We start from the raw sequence: 14,345 nt of genomic DNA on the forward strand, positions 1-14,345 counted from the left end.
TTTCCGTATGGAAAGAAGTTAACCCCTCCTAGCCTTTCTTGTGCCATTTGCCCGCCTGGCATCACATGCCCCATACTAAGCCTGGCAGTGCTTGGGCATGCAGGCACCACCAATAGTGAGGATGTTCTCCCTTGATTCCCACCCAAAAGAAGAGCACATTTCCCATCTCCTCAGGCTGATGCTTGGACTGGACAACCTCCTCTCCCTTCACATGCTTGCACACAGGACAAGAGAGGGCTGTGCACCCCACGCTCCCACTGCCATGTTCCCATCCTGGTGCTGCCATTCTGCAGCTGGAGCCAAGCATGGCAGAGACAATGTGCTGGAGCATTCTGTCTGAGGGGAGTTCGGGGAGGGGAGAGGGAAAAAGGCTGTTAGATCTATCGCTGGCAATTTAGATTCAGAGACATTTCATCTGCAGTTCCCTCAAGTGTTGAATTGAATAAAACCAGCAGCAGCAGTGGAAAAGAAGGTGGGGGAAGGGCTTCGAGCACTCTCAGCTAAACAAAAAGAGACAGGCAGCTCATAAAAAAGGAATTGCATCCTTGGGCTGAAAATCTGGATTCACAGGGCAGAAGGGGAGGGCGCGTGGCAGAGCCCATCCGTGGCCAGGGGCCAGGCAGTGCTGCCAAGGGCTTCTGGTGCTCCCACAGCAAGAGCAGATCACAGGGCTTACTTCTGGGTTTCCTGATTTTCTGTGGATTTTTGAAGCTCCTGCTGTAGAATCAAGCAGGAAGAACAGAGTCCCAGGCTTCAGTTGCAATTTAAAAAAACCCCAATACTTCACTTTCCAGTGCTTCAGGAGAAAAGCACAAAAGTGAAACCCTCAAGGGTCAAAAATTCAGAAGAGCAAGTAACTTAGCACTTATAATTTTGTAAACAGTTGCTGTTGAGGGCCAAACTCATCATTCTCAAACACAGCTGTGGGATGGTAGAACTGTCCTCACCATTAGATGTTTCTGTTCCTCTGCCTTTAAGGGAATTGTTGCTGGTGGCTGTTCTGGCTATGCACTGCAGCACTGGATTTCTCTGGGTTTGTCCCATTCCCTGGGTGTCAGGTGAGTATGGCTTTGACAGGAGCACTCAGCCCAGCCAAGGGTGGGAGGAGAGCAACAGACATCAGAGAGAATTGGGTTATAGCAGAAAATAGAGCCTTGGGGTCTTTGCTGCCTTGTGTGAGTGTGATGCCAACACCTCTGTGGTGCTGTAGGGCTGACTGTGACTGCCCTCAGGTGGGAAGGCAGGCCTTTTGTTTGCCTCCTCTCCCCATCTTCTTTATTACTCTCCTGCTCCCTTGTAACACCTTAGTGACAGATCCTTATGCTTTGCTCAGCCCTGCTTCAGACCAGGTACAGGTGTGCATGCAGAGAGCATGTGCTCAGCCCTCCCTGCTTCAGAACAGGTCAGACCCCACAGCACTGAGTGACCCCGTGGTACAGCTGGGCAACCCAGGCAGGTGTGTGACACGGGGCTCATTGTGACTTGGTCAAGTGCTGTGTTTGTGTTACAGTGTCCCCTGCCTTAAAGTGTCCCCTGCCTTCACAGTGCACCTATGGAATCCCATGTGAAACACAAAGGTGAGACCAGGGTGAGGAGTTGGGACTCCTCAGGACAGCACCGACACCTTCCCTTCATGTCACTTCAGCTGTAAAACAGGGGTCATGATTGTGTCACCAGGATTTGGGAATCTGATTAGCTACAGCCTGTAAAAGACTGAACCAGACTTACTGTGAATCCTGGACCAGAGAGCAGAGAACAGGAGAGTCTGTCTCATAGGCATCTATTTATGCTGCCCTGGTTTTCTCCCTGTGCTATCGATCCAGCAGCTTGCTAAGATACAGCCCTGCCTGCTGTAGTGGTTTAATTCATTTTTAAGCACCATTATTTTTCATGTTGTGGTCTTCCCCTGCTTGGGGTGCTTCTCACTGCCCATCCCCAAAAATGTCCATTCCTGTCTGTCTCTAGGCGTGCGCTGCTCCCACATGTGTGTGTGCACACCAGGGAGATGGAGAGGCAGCTTCAGCTACACTAAGCAATTAAACTCCGGTAGCTCAGGGATGAGCAGGAGGCCGTGATTTTCTTTTCCTTCGCAGTAATTGCCTCTGCAATCAGCTTTGATCACCCGAGAGCAGAGGAGATGAGTGCTGCAAGTTGACATCAGTGGTTTTAATATATCCATTTACATATACAGGAGCAGTGCAGCATACAGCTTTCCATAGCGCCTCTGACCTGAAACCATCGCCGCTCCATAGACACCTCATTTAATTTAATACTTCACCGCCACTGCGGAAGCCACAGGATGGGGATGGGAGGGGGGATAATCAAGCCCTCACTCTCTCGCTCTCCGTGAATGTCTGTAAAAATGACATGAAAGTAATTGCTTTTGAAAAGCAAAGCAGAAATGGCACAATTGATTCCACTTAAATGAGAGGAAGGGGTGGGGGTGGGGGATGCTCACCCTAAACATGCCACCTTCTTTCCTGCTGCAAGCACATCACTGCGTGGGGCTATGTGGGGACAGAGGAAAGGTGGGCTTGTCTGAACGGTATGTGGGGAAGGAGGGAAACTCAGGCAAGCAGTGCTGCTTTGGGCAGGATGCACGCCCTAGCGAGCTTGGACCCACAGGCAGATGCTGCTCCGTGGAGCCTTGTGACATCCCTTGTTGTCACAGGCACTCCTGGTGCTGGGGAACTGGCAGGGACCCTCATTGCATTGAAAATCCTAGAATCACTCTGCCTCCCAAACACACTCACCTGCCTGGCAGCTGGGGGAAGGGGAATGGTGAGGAGACATCAGCTCCTCTCCATTTCTCATCTATCTCTCATTATCCCTGTTGACAAAGCTTTGCGAGCCCATGGCTTTGGAATCTATCCAGACTGCTGCTGCTGGTGGGTGCCCACCCTTCTGCCCAGGACCTCCCAATGCCCGCTCTGTGAGCTGCCCAGCACAACCCTCTGTGCCCCTATCTGCAGGAGCCGGGACCTGGCTGTGCCAAGGTGTGGCCCTCCCAGTGCCATGCCGGCCCCGCAGGCCACACACCACCTCTGTGTGCTACAGTGCATTTTTAATGTAGACATTAACATCATTTCATGTTAATTACATGCAAATTGATTATTAATGTATTTATTGAATGTTGACAGCTGGGTGACAGTCTTCAGTAAATATGTTTTACTAATCAGTTAGCATCTAATTAATATCAAAATCCTCTCTAGGTTTAACAAGAGTCAATGAACACTGATGAGGCCCCTCTTGCTGCCAGTGTTAGTGGATGCCAGCAGCACTGTGCCCAGCAGCAATGTGGGGCACAGCTGGGCTCAGGGGGGGCAGGGACAGTGGCACTGCTGGCAGGACAGACAGACACGTGCTCCGAGGAAGAAGCCTCTGGGAGATGACACTCTTGGGAGAGCCTCCCCCCATGAAGCATGGCTCTCCCAAAGGAGGGAGTGCTGCCAGCTGGAGCTGAGGTGGTGGTGGCCAAGCAGTGTCCACAGGAAGCTCTGGAGGCCCCTTTTCCCAGGGCACAGCGCTGCTTCTGGACACACCTGGGCAGCAGAAGTGAGATGCTGTTCACAGCTGCAGTGTCAGTGTCGCTGCACACAGGACCCTTGGTTATGGCAGGGCATGGCACAGTCTGCAGCCAGCAGCACAGAGGAGTTCTTGTGCTAAATTAAACCACCAAGCAGACCAATTCCTGAGCTGCTTGGCCAGCATTTTCTCTTACCTCCCTATTCTGAGCAGGACAGGAGCCACGCAGAGCCAGCTGGTTGTGGCTCCTCTCACCCATCTGAAGAAGGTGAGCAAGGATCCCTGAGGTATCCATTGCCAAGTCATCGGGAGAGTGGCTTCGCCTCAGGACTGTTGCCGCACTGGGTCAATATTCTAGTCTTGTTGTGCTAGTGCTCCTTAGTTGACATCCATGATCCTTCCCTGCTCCCACCCTGTGTAAACTCCTTACACCTGGAACACCAAGAAGTGAAAATGCTGAGCCCTCAGAGCTGCTCCTGTTCAGGCAGGACAGGAGGGGGTGGCCAGACTGTGGGGTACTTGAGCCCCTTCCCCTCTGCTCCAAGGACAGCGCAGGGGAAATGCCTGAAGAGCTCAGCACACAGCCAGAACAGCAGCTGGGTGTTTAGTTACTGGTTAGAATAACTTTAGTCTTGCTCAGCTGCTCTTTGCTTCCCTCACCCAGGCAGTCTGATACCCCTCCATGAGCAGAGGCAGGTGCCCTGGTGCAGTGGAGTCTCTGCCTTCCCTGAGTTGGACATGTCTGGTTGCTGCAGGTGAGCATGTCAAATCACACCTACCATATTGGCTTCCTGTCCCCAGAACATCAGATTTTTGCAGCTGATGTGTGGGGGGGTGTCTACTCCTGCCAATCCCCACCCCCAGCAGCATCAGGCCTGTGCTGTTCGGGGTTTTGTTAAGCCGTTTAGTATTAATTGATTTTTTTTTCCATTTTTTCTTTCTTTCCCTGGGCGGGTCAATAGCTGGATGCTCAAGAGCAGAGGATCTATCAACTGCAGACCAAGCAGAGGGAGAGGCAGGCAGAACTGGAGCAGAAATGCAGCCGGACGAGCAGCTCAGCCAGGACCTGGGGGCCAGTCACCAGCTGCGGGAGGGAGCTTGGAGCAGGTAGGAGAAGATGCCAGCCTGGTATAGCTTGGAAGCCCAGGCTGGGAAGGGAACTCTGATGCATTCACAACAATAGTGATAATCTGCTGCTCTCATTTACATGGTAGCATAAGAAAGGGCTGAAAATGCGAGAGTAGAGTCCGTCACCTCCCAGTGAGGAGGGGAAGGTTGAGGGCAGCAGGGAGATGGCCACAGCTCTGCTGGCTGTAAATGGGTGCTGGGATCGCAGTTGGTGTGGGGGTGTGATGGCTGTCACGCACAGATGTCCTGGGTGTTGCTCCTGCTGCTGACCTCGGAGAGATGGGAACAGGGTGGCCGCAAAGACACTGCCGCAGGACAGCACTGTCCTGGCTGGTGGTGACAGTGACGTGCCGTGAGCCAGGAGATGAGGCTTGCTGAGACCTGTTCAGCTATTTTGCTGTGGATAAAACCCTCAGTTTGTTCCCGGACATCAGGGTAGGAGCACCCTCATTTCCTGCTGGAGGCCTGCTGGGCAGCCTGGGCCAGTCTGCTCCATGCTGGGTCTGTTTGCCCCTGTGCTGCTACAGACCCCCTCTCCTACCCCTGTGTTTCAGAAGCTGTAGGAGTCAGACTCTTTGCTCAGTGTGTTCCTCTGGCATGTGAGCCTGGCTTGGGAGAGCACAGTTGCTCCCGCCTCTGCAGCCATCTGGCTGTCTGCCTGATGTCTGCTTGGGCACCGGCATTCCACGGCATTCCTCAGTGTATTCTGACCACAAGCTCTCATTCGGATCCACATGGCAAACAGGGGTGAGGAGAGCTGGTCCTGGAAACCTGGGCAGCTGCTGCCACGCACTGCAGCATTACTTGCTTAACCTGTACCCCCTTGTTGTCCCCTTCAGCACCGCATAAGATGTTAAAAAAAAGTGTCTATTTTAACAACTTGATAGTTAAATATGCTCAGGGTTCTAGTAGAATAAACCAGGTACTTTTGACATCGAAGCACCAGGTGGTGCTGGATGGCAGGTTGAACTCAGCAACGCTGGTTTGTCTGAGCAGCAGCTCACTGCGCAGCATTTAAAATCAGGATGGGGGGTCCCTTTTATTAGTCAAAGGGGAAACATTTTGTTTCATTTAATGTGGTGGTGATTAATATATTCATATGAATATGTTCATATATAGAGAATAATACATATATTGCATCATATATGAACACAATGCACTGATTACATTCATTGCATTTGAAGGAAGGTAATGAGATGTTGTTCCATTTACTCCCACATCATCCATTGTTCTGTGTGTGAGGAGCCAGCCCAGCGCGTGGGCTGAGCTGTGCGCGGTGAGCCCTCGCTCCGACTGCCCACAGTGAAGGCAGGAGCAGGACGTGTGTGCCTTTGTCTGTGTGTTTGGATGGAGGAGTTCTGCACATGCATATGGGTGACTGTCTGCTGATTTGTGCAAGCCCAGCATGGGAGGGTGGGAATCACACTCTGTTTCTTCTTATTCCCTTCCCATCTCCCCATCCATTGATACCAAATTCAGCTGAGTTTCACTCCTGGTTTTGGTGTGAAAGTGGCAGATAAAACAGCCCAGCTCTCAACTTTCTCTTACAAAACTCCCAATTAAAGTACTGAGCATCAAGCCCTGTTACATAAAAATATAACACAATTCTGTGGCAGAACAGTGTTCCACCTGGCTCTGTGTCTGGCAGCAGCTTATGCCCCTGCCTGGGAAGGAGCTCTTTTCCCCTGGGAAAAGCAGGAGAAATTTGTGATATCACCACAAGACGCTCACCCACCTTCTGTGGTGAAAGGGCTTCCTGAGCCCAAGCAGGAGTCTTTGTGTTTAACAGCCCTTGAGGAATTTTCATCTCTAACTTGTCAAACTAATTTTGTAACTCAGATCTTATCCAACTTCTGCAATGTCCTGTAGCAGCGAGTTCCCCTGCTTGACCACGCATGGGATGAGAAGCCAACTCCTTTGGTTTGGTTTGAACCTGTCCCCTGACAATTTCCACTGTTTTATTGGAAGAGACCATGAACAGTCACTCCTTAGTCACCTTCCTGTGACACTTCTGATTTTATAGACCTCTGTCATATTTCCTTCCCATCATCCTTCTTCCAGACAGAAGGGCTCCAATATATTTTTCTGAGCCAGCCCCAGTTGCTGATAAATCTCCTGGTGTGGGGGCTCAGGGCTCCCAAGGCTGGTGGTCCCGGGTGCCTGCAGCAGGCAGCACACACCAGGAGTCCTCTGCAAGGAGTGCCAGGTGTAATTTAACACTGGGAGCATGAGTTATGGTCCTGCCCTTTACGGAAAGGCTGGCAGCGCAGCCCTGCCTGTCATCTCAGTCCCCCACCTGATTGTGAGCTTTCCTGGTGAATGAATCAGGATTTGGCATATCGTTCTTTAATACAGCCCCCATGCTAATGTCTTTTTGAAATGAAACCGAGAAAGCTGTTAACCTCAGTTAGCCAGCTGTCCTCACCGTGACCTGGATAAATCATCCAAGCAGGAGCGCCGAAGAACACTGCTCTGGCTGCTTTGGAAAATGGAGCTGGAAGGGAAGGACTGTGCTTTCAGCTCATGCCAGGAAGACTCCTCTGCACCAGGACTGTGCAGCAAAAGGACCATTGTGTTCTCACACTAGGGACCCTGATGGGGCTCCAGGCTGTGTGTCAGGTCCTGCAGACAAGTCCACTGGCACGCTCCCTCCCTGGCAGACACTGAGGAGTTGTGGTGTCACACCACAGGTGGGAGAAAGGCAATGTGTTGTATCTGGAGAAGAGAGGGTGGCTTCCCACAGGGACCCCAGAGACTGGTTCCTTTTGCCCCTGCCACCGGGCACATCTCACCATCCAGCCCCTCCTCATGACCATCTGGTTGTCCACGTTCCTTCCCTTCAGCTGGAGGCTGGATTTTCCCCAGGGATATCTCCTTCATCACATCTGAAGGCAGCTGGCTTTGAGCTGATGCCTCTGGGGTATGAAAGGAGATGAAGAGGACAGTTTGGTGGCTGCCCCCAGAAGAAATGAATCTACAGGAGTAGGGCATTTCTCTCCATGGGCTGTTGTGACTCTGGGAGCTGTTATCTTTATAAAGGCCTTGTTACTTCATCTGCTCTCACAGGGCACTCATAGATGTTGCTCTGTGTGGTAGGGAGTTCTACTAGACAGGGTTTCTTTTGTTATTTATGATCTGGCTGTTTTGTTGGTTTTGTTCTTATTTTTAATTTTTGCATGACCGAGGAAATTCGCAACACCAGCTGTATCTAAGAAACTCCTGGAAGGAAGAACAAAGCCATCTGTTCTCCCTGTCCATGAAGGAACACACAAGAACTAATGGCCAGAGCCTGCATCAGAACAGATCCGGGTTAGGAACAGTTTTCTAAAGGGGAGGAGAACAGAACAGGTGACAGACTGCCAGGCTCTGAGGATCTTGCATTACAGGAGAGCTTTAAGGACAGATACACAATACACACAGCACTTGCAGGTTCCCCTGTCTCAGAATTGGAAGATGGACTATCAGTCTCTTGAGGTTCATGCCAGCCTTGCTCATTTCCTAAATCTATCCCTGTTCATACCTTGAAACACAGCTCTACCTTTCCCAGAGCCCCACCACATCACCTTCAGTGTTGCCCCTTTTACTGCTGACCTGCCTGGTGCCAGGTTCCCCAGGAGGCAGAACATGTGCTGTAACATGCTGAAAGGAGCAAGCAGAGCCTGGAGGATGTCAGTGGGTGATGAAGGCTCCGATACCACCATCTGCATGACATGTGCCGCTGTGCCGCAGGCTTTGGCCGGAGCAGTGCAGTCCCACCCGTGGTGGGGAACACAAGAGTGGATGAGGCAGAGATGGGAGGATAGATTTGCTATCAGAACTTTTGGATTCAATTTTCCTTCTCATCAGAATAGCTGTGTGCAGTTTCTTACATGTACTGCTCTGCAAATGAGTTGTGCAGGACATGGCTGCAGTCAGAGACCACCTGGGGAGCATGGTCGGTTTGGGGCTCACAGCTTGGCTATGCAGGGTTTGGCCCAGGCACCACTAGGGCAGAGTCTGGCTGATGTACGGGGCTCAGCTCCCTGGAAGCTGTAGGATTTTGCTGCCTTTGGCCTTGCCCCACTATGCAAGGGTAGCCATGGAGCATCCTCAGAGGAGGGTGGAATGGTCACAGGCACAATACCCTACACCATGTACCCTATACCATGTACCATATACCAGACACTCGCAGACATCTCATCACTGTCAGCAGAGAGACAGGGACAGAAACACATGGCCACAACAGCCAGGGGAACTGTGAGCCAAGGTGAGCCGTTATTTGTGTAGACACCAGCAAGGAACCCCACCGGGCACCTGGATCTGAGAGTCAGTTCTACAACACAGGCATTAAAGAGGGAATAAAGAAAATAATAGAGCATTGACTAAAATGGTTGGCAAGGCTGATTTCTCTCCATGCAACCTCTGAAGGAGCAGACTTTGGGGCTGGGGAGGAATAGGCAGCCTCCAGGCTGTGAGGCTAATGCAGAACCATGGCTGTTTGTATAGCTGCAGAGCCTTTAAGAGAGACTTGGGAAAACTAGCTTGGATTCCAATGAATATTTACAATTACATTGCTCCAAAGCTGAATCCAATCACAACACTGCAGTGTGCAGGCTTTGTGCATCAAAAGAAAATGAGAGGAAAGCAGGAAAGATGGAGTTGCCTTTGGAGGGACTTATAAACACAGATCTCTCTGCTTGTGGCAGAACTAAAATGCTTTATTTCTGATAGGAGCAATTTGTTCTTCAGGCATTTTGCTTGATATTAGAAAGTGCCTGGCTGGTTTTTGAAGTGAGAGTCTTCAGTAGAAGGTCTTTAATTCAGAATGAAGGAAAGAAATGGAAAGTGTTGTGGTCTGTAATTTTGATATTGTACTAATGAACTCCAGAAATAGAGGAAATAGGGGAGCATTACCAAACTAGAGCAGGGGCCCCTTCCACTCACTGTGTTCTTGGTCACCACGTAGAACCAGGCTGGGCATTTAAACCATGCTGCTAATATGGAATTTGGCTGGTTACTGTGCCGGCTAAGCACTCACTGTAGCTCAGTATTTGCCTCTTCTTTCTTGTAGTGGAAGGTATGCAAAAATAATGGTGATCAGGAATCACCTTGATAAAAAGATGGAGGATTTGTGATTGCACTGCAGAGAGCAGTGTGCCGCAAAATAGGAAGTGTGTGACAAAGCAGAGGCACTGCTTGAAGTGACAACAGGAACAGCACCATGCAACTGACTCCAGGAGCTGCTTTAGTGGCCTGTCCATTCTGCCCATCCTGCCCAGGCAACCCATGCAGCTGCCTTGCTGCTCTAACCTACAGGACTGTAAACAATCAGTGGTCTTGGTGTGGTCCCACAGCACAAAACCCCCACTGCTCTCAATTAATTTTAAGTATTTAAGGTATAGCATTGCATTCCACCATGCAGACATTGCTTAGCACCACAGTAGCACAACAGCAGGAGCTTTGAGAGAATCAGGTTAGGATTTACACCGCAAGAACATGCAAATTGTTTGCCACAGTGTCTGCTTACAAGCCCAGCTGACCTGGGAAAGCCATATCTGAAGGGCAAGCCCCCTCCTTCCCCACAGCCCAGCAGGCAGCATGTCCCACCCTGGACAGAAGGCAGTGGGGGGCTGCTTCTAGCTTGCACTAATTCCTCTCCGTGGTTTGAAGAAAATGCTGTCTCCTGGTGCCTGTCACCTCGTGGCTGCACAGATCTCTGCTGCTGGCTGGCAATCTGAAAGGATGCTGGTGGGAAATCCCGGGAAGCTGGTTTCTGATCTGAATCAGTCACACTGCTGGTGCAGGGATGCACTCCATCACATGCAGGCATGGCACAGGGGGTTCCATGCACCTTGGCACAGGCTGCAGTTGATAGCCCTGAGTAGGAACCCGCAGTCAGTATTATATTGTCTAAGAGGCTTAAAATCAACTGTGAAGTTTCAGCATAGCTACAAACCCCCTGTTTTCTGTTTCTCCACTGGTAGCTTGTTCCAGAAGATGGTGCAATTTGGTGATTGATTCCTGGAGTCTGGCTGGTGCATCTGCACTGGGGTATAGAAGGCACAGACCCTGCCGTGATGCCCAGAACACTCTGCCAGTGCCAGCCACACACAGCTCACAGCTCCAGAAGCAGAAGGGGAGCATTCCATCAATGTGAGTGGATATTTTTCTCCCATTAAAATGTTTAATTTATTTTTGAATGCACATGAACTTTGAGGGCCCACCATACCCTGTGTGAAGCAGTCTGACACAGCACATGACATTAAAAAAAGAACTCTTTTTTGTTTTGTGATTATTACCTGCTAATTTATGGGGTGCTGCTGGTTCTTATACTGAAGGGACAAAGAGAAATCATACTGCAGACAAGTTCTATTTGCCGAACTTGATACTATAATTGTCTTCAGTCATTTCTTTTCCAGTCTAAAAAGACTATTCACCTTTTCCTCACATGGAAAATACTCTTTGCATTTGATCATCCTTGTTGCTCTTCTCTGAAACTCTTCCAACTCTTTTTCTAGAGAGAGGCAGACAAAGCTGCATATGGAAATCACAGCGCACTTCCACCATGGATCTCTTCAGTGGCAGAACTGTGATCTGCTCTGCATTATTTTTCTGATAATTGTTAACAGACAGTTTGCCTTTTAGGCTGCTCCTGGGCACTAAGCAAATATTTCCACACCTCTATCTCTCCATCCCCATCTGGTTGTATCTAGCAGAGCTCCAGGCCCTCACTCCCGAGGAGGAACAGAGCTACAGCAGCTGGGACTGCAATGATTTCTTGTGAGCAAGATGGCGCAAACATCCCAGATCCTGAGTAAGATTAGGCCTACCTGGCTGTGTCATACCTTGGAGACTGGTATAGTCTGATAAACATTGAAAAAAGAAGAAATACTGATACATGGTCAGCCTCACCACACTGCAGACCTGGACTCTTCCAGGCAGGTCTACCCTCAAGTATCTGCCCACCTGAGGGGCTGAATAACCCTGTGGGGAGAGCTCAGGAGCCAACTTTTCACCAGAGCCAGGCAGAATAGCCAAGAAGGGCCCACATTTGCCCTGCACTTGGACATGGAGCCTCCGTAGGCAAAATGCCTGTGCCTGTGGAGTCTTTTCCCTCCAAGACCTCACCTTCACCATCACATGGAACACTAAGGTCATTGTGGTACAGGCACAGGAGCACCAGTGGCCCAGGGACACAGGGACAACCCAAGTGGCCCAGGGACAGGCAGCCCACATGGGGCAGGGGTGAAGAGCAGCTAGCCCCATCACCCAGGCGTTATGGGACCTCTCACCGCCCATCACAGGCATGGCTCCGCAGGGAACACTGCTGGAGCCAGATGGATCAGCACTGGCATGAAGTCCTACCCAAGAGCACAAATAACATCATGTTCTTGTGGTCCTCCTTTGCACTTCCTTCCTGCAGATTCCCAGGATGAGTAGGAATGGATTGGGCAGCCTGATCTCCTGCATCTGCAGCCAAGGAAATTTCACCGTGTTTCTGTGGAATTCAGAACTTGTCTGACTAAGGCAGTTTCAGATGGGCATTCAGCTGGGCTTGAAGACATCAAGAGACAGCAAAAGCATTACGTCCTCCCCTGGCAATCAGTCCCTTCGCATTACTCCTACTGATTTTTTTCTCTGATTACTGCTATGCCAACAGGGCTAATGAAGCTTTCTATGCAGCAGCAGTATAGGTCTCAACTTTGTTTCCTTTTGTTTTTATGCTTTATATTAAAATGCTCCTTTCTTTTTGGCCAGAGACTTAAGGTTAACCAGGGAAAGGGAAAGGAAAAGGGAAAGGGAAAGGGAAAGGGAAAGGGAAAGGGAAAGGGAAAGGGAAAGGGAAAGGGAAAGGGAAAGGGAAAGGGAAAGGGAAAGGGAAAGGGAAAGGGGAAAGGGAAAAGGGAAAAGGAAAGCTTTCTGCCTCTCTTCAGCCCCCATGTTTTCCCAACCTTTTCCCACCCACTGCTGCCATCACTGCTGGCTTAAAGGAAGCCCCAGACGCTGACGTGGCTGTCCAGGTACACCATCCCTCTCTCCCAGACTTAGTGGCTGTAACTGCAAGAACAACCGATGCCTCGTGTCCTGTGACCAGACCTAAGTAGTGCTGCTTTCCCCTCACTTATTCCTTCCTTTTTTCAGCAGGATCTCTGCTTCCTGCTGATTTCCAACTCATGGTTCCTTATAGGAACATGACAGCTCCTGCACAGCTTGTGTATGTCCTTAACCCATAGATTCAAAAAATCAAGATGCAGCTGACAGCAGGAGCAGTGGAAATGATGCCGTGATGGTGTGAATACACAACAGCCCCAAGAGCACTGCCAGCACGTGGGCAGTGGGCAGGAGGTGGCCCTGGGGGCTGCTGCACCCCTGCAGGGTCACTCCTGTGCTCTTCTGCACCTTCCCCTGGCCCTGGGGGGAGGCATTTAAACCCAACCAGCACTGGGCAGCCTGCTCCGGCTGACCCTGCCTAGGCAGGAGAGGGGATGAGCCAGGTGACCCTGTGTTTGAGCAGTGGGAATGTCGCAGGGTTGGCTCCTGTGTGACTGGAAAGGGTGGGCCCCCACATGCACCAACATTCCCCACTCCAAGTTTTCATGGGAACAAGTGGCGGATGAAGGGACAGAGGAGATGCAAAGCACTGCTGTCCACTCTGGGACGTGGCCTGGGCTCTCAATCTGCACCAGGAACACAGCAAGGCAGGTCCCGACCCATTTTTGCCACTGTGGCTGTTTCCCCCTGCTCTGTTTATACACATCCAGTTTGTTCTCTCTCCATTTCCTGGCGAGGACCCTCTCCCGAGAGCTGCCGTGGTTTTTTAATAAGTATTTTTCAAGTAGCTGGCCGAGACCCCGGGAAGGATAATGAGATCATTCCCAGTGCGGAATGCAAAGCCTGCAAGCCTGTGCCAGTTGTTGTCGCTCCCGATGGACTCTGCCCACGCTGCCGGTATTGCTGTTGCTGTTCCTCATCCCAAACACAGGAGCGTGCCCCGGGCAGCACCTGATGGGATCGGGCCAGGGTACAGCTCCCTGCCAACAGGAAGACCTGGGAATTGTCACTGAAACCGCCCAGAAATAAGCTTCAAGGCTCATTAAAATTCTACCGACGCAAATGCCGATCCCATTCACGAATCCCATTCCCCTTTCAGGACCCGCTGGCCCTCCACCGGCCACAGGCTGCGGCCGCGCTGCGGCGGGGGCACCGGGCACCCCAATCGCCGCACGGGTACCCCGGGCCCAGGCAGCGGTCCCGGCGCGCCGCCCAGCCCCGACCGGGACTACGGCGGAACAAAAGTGCCCGGGGGGTGCCCAGGAGGTTCGAGGGGTGCCGGGAGGTGCCCCTGAGGTGCCCCCGAGGTGCCCCCGAGGTGCCCCTGAGGTGCCGGGGCCGCCGGGGCGGAGCCGCCCCCAGCGCGAGCAGGGCGAGCAGCGCAGCGCGGGCCGAGAGCGACCCCTGCCGGGCGCGGGGAGCGGGGTCTGTCCGCGCGCCTGCGCGGTGCGTCCGCCCGCCGAGCTCGGGACCCCCCGGCTGTCCCCCGGACACCCCCAGAACTCCAGATCCCGGCACACCCGCGTGCCCGGACCCCCTGTCCCGGAGCCACCTGGGTTTTTTCACTCTCTTCTTTCCTTTCATCCCCAGTCCCCTCTTAGCCCCCGCCCAACACTGGCACAGGTTGCCCAGAGAAGCTGTGACCGCCCCATCCCTGCAAG

The 14,345-nt window shown here is 51.7% G+C and overlaps 1 long non-coding RNA gene across 3 annotated transcripts; it reads left to right on the plus strand.

The window, feature by feature from the left end:
• The first annotated feature begins 982 nt into the window (after positions 1-982).
• On the plus strand, positions 983-13,748 carry LOC127479115 (uncharacterized). Of its 3 annotated transcripts, none has more exons than XR_007907462.1 (4): positions 983-1,058; positions 4,190-4,280; positions 4,488-4,632; positions 10,617-13,748. It is a non-coding gene; the product is annotated as an uncharacterized LOC127479115 (long non-coding RNA). The 3 variants fall into 3 exon arrangements; XR_007907463.1 differs by lacking the exon at positions 983-1,058 and having other exon boundaries at positions 3,544-4,280; positions 10,617-10,785; positions 11,151-13,748; XR_007907461.1 differs by lacking the exon at positions 983-1,058 and having other exon boundaries at positions 3,544-4,280.
• The last annotated feature ends 597 nt before the right edge of the window (positions 13,749-14,345 follow it).

This window comes from Manacus candei, unplaced genomic scaffold, assembly GCF_025592945.1.
Source record: "Manacus candei isolate 608988 ecotype Guabito, Panama unplaced genomic scaffold, ASM2559294v1 h1tg000065l, whole genome shotgun sequence".
Lineage (NCBI taxonomy): Eukaryota > Metazoa > Chordata > Aves > Passeriformes > Pipridae > Manacus > Manacus candei.